The sequence below is a fragment of the Nyctereutes procyonoides genome, unplaced genomic scaffold (assembly GCF_905146905.1).
Source record: "Nyctereutes procyonoides isolate TBG_1078 unplaced genomic scaffold, NYPRO_anot_genome, whole genome shotgun sequence".
NCBI lineage: Eukaryota > Metazoa > Chordata > Mammalia > Carnivora > Canidae > Nyctereutes > Nyctereutes procyonoides.
Genome location: NW_026575040.1, coordinates 22,031,233 through 22,037,224, shown reverse-complemented (window position 1 = coordinate 22,037,224; position 5,992 = coordinate 22,031,233). Strand labels below are relative to the sequence as shown.

The following is a 5,992-nucleotide window of genomic DNA, read 5'->3' as shown; positions in this document are numbered from 1 at the left end:
CTTCATGCAGTGCAATAAGCAACATTTTTAGGGTAAATTTATATTTGAAAGAAGTAAGTTTTATGGTAGACTCAACACACATAAGGATTTCAAGCATTTGTTTTCCCTGGCTTATTGAAATACTGTTGTTGTTTTAAGTTAATTTGATCAATGAAATTTGCTTATCACAGCCAGATTTCTGTTGTGTTTGTTTTCATCTCTATACCCTCCCCAGGCTGCCCCTTTGAGCTTCCTCTGGTCTCCTGCTCAGGGAAGTGTGAATCAAATTGTTGTAGGTTTCTGGAAGCTAGGTGCCTGTGTGTGCAGCATGCGGACGGACACTGAGCCCAACCCTCAGGGATCCACCCATTAGGAAAAAAAGGCTGACCTTCTGTCACTTTCTTTCTCCTCCCTTTTAATGATTCCTTCTCTATCCTTTTGCGAAGATCTTTCTAGCCCTTTGACCCCTGTTAGAAGAGGATGGCTTAAACAGCTAAAAGTACCCTCAGTCTCAAGGCTTGCCAAGGAAAGCTCAAGAGGCCTTTTAGGAAATGCCAAAAGACAGAGGCCTCAGTTTTCAGTGCAGCCAGAAGGCAAATCCCATCCCGACACCATTTCCCTCCTCATTTATTTTATAGAAGCAATCCTGCCTCCTACCCTCACTTGTCAGTGCCACCAGAATCGACACATTCAGAGAGCAGCTGACTTTTAATGATAGCCCTTGGACTGTGTGAGAGCTATTGTGCAATTTGAAAAAGAGCATGTGAAATGTGTGTCTGAGGTGGGTCACTGGGCTGCTGCTCCATGGGATCTAGGCCAGCTCTAGTTTTCATGGAATAACAACAACTGCTGGGTAGGTTGCTGCCCACCCAAAATGGTGAGATGCTGAATGCAGGATTTTTGAAAGGGGAGCAATTGATGTCCCCAGGGCCTTCTTGTGCTTTGTGATGTGACTTTGAGTCATAAAATTGAAATGGAAGCTAATGCTGAATAGTGTGGCATTTTCAAGTGGTAGGCATTATTCCATATAATATACTATGATATGTATATTCAGAAATTTAATTCACACTACAATGCTGAAGGTATGAACTGTAAAACTGAGGAAAAGAGAAGACAAGTGCAGTGTGACCATAAGAAGCTTTGTATTGGAAGTTCAGTTCTGCCATTTGTTAGCTCTTTGACTTGGGTAAATTGATGAACCTTTCTGAGCCGAAATGTTCTCATCTGTAAAATGGGGATTGTTAATTCCGCTTCCAGGATTATCATGAGATTTAATGGGAATGCAGTAGAGTCCTGGCATCTCCTCCTTTGTCACACCCCTGACTCTTGTCCAGGTGCCCATCTTCCAGAGGTACTGATAGAGAACAGCAAAATCCTAATGAATTTTAGGCACTATGCCCAAAGAGTGATTCTCAAAGAGATAGTTACTTTCCTTCTTCTGGGAGAAGCTATACATAATCTTTTATCTGTGTCACAGAAAAGAATCCAAACCCAATAGCATCAGTCAATTACAGTTGAGTTGGGAGTGGCTAAAAGGATTAGGTATTTGACCCCATATTATAAGAATTTGCTGCCATTTCTACTGCAGGGAAGGGAAGAATAAAAGTAGGATTTAAAGGTTCATGGTCTCACTCCAATTAACCAAATAACTCCTTCCCCTGTTCTCTTTATCTTTGGTATGTACATACATGTGTGAGTGCATACTTTCCTATACAGGATACACTCATATGCTTTCTGCAATCATGATATACTTGAAAGTAATAGGAACTAAAGGGCTTAAAATATTTTCCCTGATCACAAAAGGAATGCATGTTTATTCTATAGGCTTTGGAAATATAAAAATATAAAGAAGAAGATACTAATTTCCTCACCTAGCCCACAGAAATAACCATTCTATAACATATTTTGGGGACTCCAAGTTTTTTCTGTGTACACACAGACACACACATAAACACACCATGATGATAGCGTATAGACTATTTTTTTTTAAAGTAGGCTCTATACCCAACATGGGGCCTGAACTCATGACCCTGAGATCAAGAGTCATGTGGCCTACTGACTGAGCGAGGTGAGCCCCCCTACTCTTTTCTCTTAATATTATATGTTGAACATTTCTCCTTATCATTAATGTACTGGTTACTCATTGGTGTGTAAAGCCAACACAAACCTAATGGCATAAAACAACAGAATAATTTTATTATTATTTTCATGGTTCTAGAGTTTTCTAGGCTCAGCCAAGAAGTTCTTATGAAGGGTATTTTGCGCAGTTGTAGTCAGGAGCTGGCTTGGGCTAATTATCTGAAGTTTGCTTACTCAGATTTTTGGTATGTGGGCTAGAAACAACTGGCGGCTGGAACAACTGGTTTCTTGGGCATTTCTCCCAGGCTCTAATGTGGTCTCTCCTGCATGGTTGCTTCAGGGTAGCCATGCTTCCTACATTGCAGCTCAGGGTTCTACGAGTAAATGTCCATAAAGAAAGGTCAGGTTTACACTAACTCACCTTACAACAATTTTTATTTTTATTTATTGTTTTTATTTTATTTTTATTTTTTAAAGATTTTATTTATGTATAAATGAGAGACACACAGAGAGAGGCAGAGACATAGGCAGAAGGAGAAGCAGGCTCCCCACAAGGAGCCTGATGTGGGACTTGATCCGGAATCCCGGGATCACGCCCTGAGCCAAAGGCAGACGTTCAACGGATGAGCCACCCAGGTGTCCCTTTAAAACAATTTTAAAAATTTAATTTCAGTATAGTTACATAATATTATTTTCAGGTATACAATATAATGACTCAACAATAAAAATATGGAACACTTCATGAATTTGTGTCATCCATGTGCAGGGGCCATTCTAATTTTTTCCTGTATTGTTCCAGTATTAGTATATGTGCTGCCAAAGTGAGCACTAACTCACCTTTTATTTTTTTAAGATTTTATTTATCCATCCATAGACACAGAGAGAGAGAGAGGCAGAGACACAGACAGAGGGAGAAGCAGGCTCCACGCAGGGAGCCCGATGTGGGACTCGATCCCGGGTCTCCAGGATCACACCCCAGGCTGCAGGCAGTGCCACACCGCTGCACCACCGGGGCTGCCCTAACTCACCATTTATAACTTAGTTTTGGAAGTCACACAGCCTTCCTTCTGCCACATGCTTGTCACCAAGGCAGACACAGAAGCCTACCCCAAAGCCCACAGAAGCTCTCCCCTTGAGATATAGACCTCTTGAATGGTTTGTTAGTTTCTTATCAGTGATGTTACAAATTTAAAACAACGCAGGTTTATTGTCTTACAGTTTTGGAGGTCAGAATTCTGAATGGGTTTCACTGGGCCAGAATCAAGGTATCCTATCAGGGTCTAGGGGACAATCCATTTCCTTGTCTTTTCTAGCTTTGGGAGGTTGCCTGCCCTCCTTGGCTCATGAATCCTCTATCTTTAAGGCCAGCATTGAAGCATCTTCAACTGTCTCTGGCTGTGACCCTCTGTGCTTATCATTACTTTTTTTCCCTTCTGACTCTGATTCTCCTGCCTCCCTCTTAAAAGGACCTGTGTAGATTGCATTGGGCTCACCTGTATAAACCAGAATAATCTTTGCATCTCAAGGTCCTTAGCTTAATAACATCTGCAAAATTCCTTTTACCAGGCAAGGTAAAATATACTCACAAGTACCAGGGATTGGGATGTGGACATCTTTGGGAGACCATTATTCAGCTTACCACAGTGGGAAATGGCAAGGGTCTGGAAGAGCATATGCAACCAGAAATATTGTTGCAGTAATTTTTTGAAAATACAATCTTCTACAATTAAATAATTTCAGTTGCATGGTATATTACTGTATGATTGTCACTATTTACTTAGCTTTTCTTTACTGTTAAGCATTTAGGGTGTTTCTAATATAAAAAGCCTACAAAGAACAAACATCACTATGAATAAACATTTGTGTAAATCTCTGATGATTTTTTTTAGGTTAAATTTCTAAAGATGAAATTGTTTTCATCAACAATGATGAAAGTTTATAAACTGCCAAACTACGTTCCAGAAAGGGGTCACCAGTTTTCCAGCAGTAGTTTATCAAGTGTTTATTTTTCTGCATTCTCCTCACCATTGAGTATAATAATTTAAAAAAATTTTTGCAAAGCTATAGGCAGAAAACATCGTCTTGCTTTCATATGTATATTCTTATTGGTGAAGTTAAACATTTTTTCATATTTTTTATTCATGATTTCTTATTTTCTTTTTTGTTCATTGGCTATTCATGATTTCATTTATTTTTGTATACAGGATGTTTATATTTTTCTTATTGATTTGTAGGAGCTCTTTATATATAAGATATGTCAAAACTTTTTCATCATTTAATGCAAATAATAGTTACAGTTTTATATTTTATAAAATAAAGTATTATTTCCTTTGTTGTTTCTTCCTTTCTTTTTTATGATTAAATATTCCTTCCCTTACCTATGTCAGGTAAGTATTCACCCACATTTTCTTCTTGTTGCTTTATGATTTAATTTTATAATTCTGACTGTTTAAGTGGTATATTTACATATATGTTATATATGTGTTATTTTACCTAACAGTGTAAAGAGGTAGATAGGGAAAGAGAGGAGTATAAGTAGTTGATTTGATTTTATTAGAAATAAATGGCTAACCTATTTACTGTCTATCTGATTCAGTCAATTCCCAATTATCTATGGTAAATTGGAGCTAGGAAGAACAAGGGTTAAATATACATCCACTGATAATCCCCCAACCACATTTCATGACATGTCTGTGCTTGGAAACACTCTAATGGCATTACACTTTGAGGGCATAGCACTTTAGGTCTCTCTCCATGGTCACATCACAGAGATCAGTGATCCTGTGGTCTATTTGGGTGACCTTGTTTCTATGACAGGAAAAAAAAAATCCTCTCATATGATATGCAAACAAGCTGCTTTTCTCCTGAGGAACTGTGACTGATGGTGTGTCAGGTGTAGTCCTTGGCTTACAGACCTAATCTCTAACCATTAGAGATTGATTCCTATAGGATAAGTTCTTGTTTCTATGGGAATTCCTTTAGGAACACCCCAAACAACACCATATATGCTATGAGTAATCATTGGAACTGTAGACTGAGTGTATCAAAAGTGGATGAAGGGATATCCTTTTTTTCTAGAGAGTGAAACAAAGCATGCTCAGATCACTAGGGAGGATGTGATGGAATGGGGTCACACAGAATGGTTATGGGGTGGCCAGAGGAAGGGGGTGGGCAGATACCTGTTTCAGGTGATGTTGGAGGCTGAGTCAGACTACAGACAATGGTGTGGCAGAGTGAAAAAAAGAAAAGATATTACATGCTGAGTATTCATAGCTTTCTTCCTCTTCATCTCCCCCACCACCCTCAAGTTGGCCAATTTCTTTTTGGTTCCTGTTATGCAGAATAATAATAATGGGTAAATACATATTTTTTAAATCCCACTGTGTACTGGGCATTGCATTGGGGATATAGCAGGAAACAAAATGGATAACACTCCTACCTTTACGGAGATTGCACTCTAGAGAGGGAATATGCAAAGTAAAGGAGGAAAATATATAATATGTCAGATGGTGTTAAGTGCTGAGGAAGTAGAGAAAACAGGGAAGGAAGATGGAGGTAGCAAGTGTGTGATAAGAACATCCAGTTTTACCTGGGGTGGCCTGAGAAGGCCTCCCAGTGGAGGTGGCATTTGAGCAAAGGCCTGAAAGAGAGGCAAGAGTAAACCAGGTACACATCTAGATAAAGAGCCTTTCGGAGCAGAGATAACAGTCAGGCTAAGACTCTGAGCCTGGAGGGTACCTGGCTCATTGAATGGGCCCTTGATCACTGATAGAATGAAAGCAGAGAAGGAAGGAAAGATTAAAAAAAAAAAGTTAGTAGGGACTGGATACCCATGAATTTTGGGGAGACTTTTGGGTGAAAGAAAACAATTTTAGGGACAGCTGCCATGTTTGTGGGAAGAAAATGATGGAGATTTTAAAAGAAGAAAAAAGGG

At 39.2% G+C, this 5,992-nt stretch overlaps 1 non-coding gene across 1 annotated transcript; it reads right to left on the bottom strand.

Annotated features, from left to right (window-relative positions):
- Positions 1-2,781: 2,781 nt before the first annotated feature.
- On the bottom strand, positions 2,782-2,887 carry LOC129506501 (U6 spliceosomal RNA). The gene has a single exon (XR_008663824.1). It is a non-coding gene; the product is annotated as a U6 spliceosomal RNA (small nuclear RNA).
- Between the last annotated feature and the right edge of the window lie 3,105 nt (positions 2,888-5,992).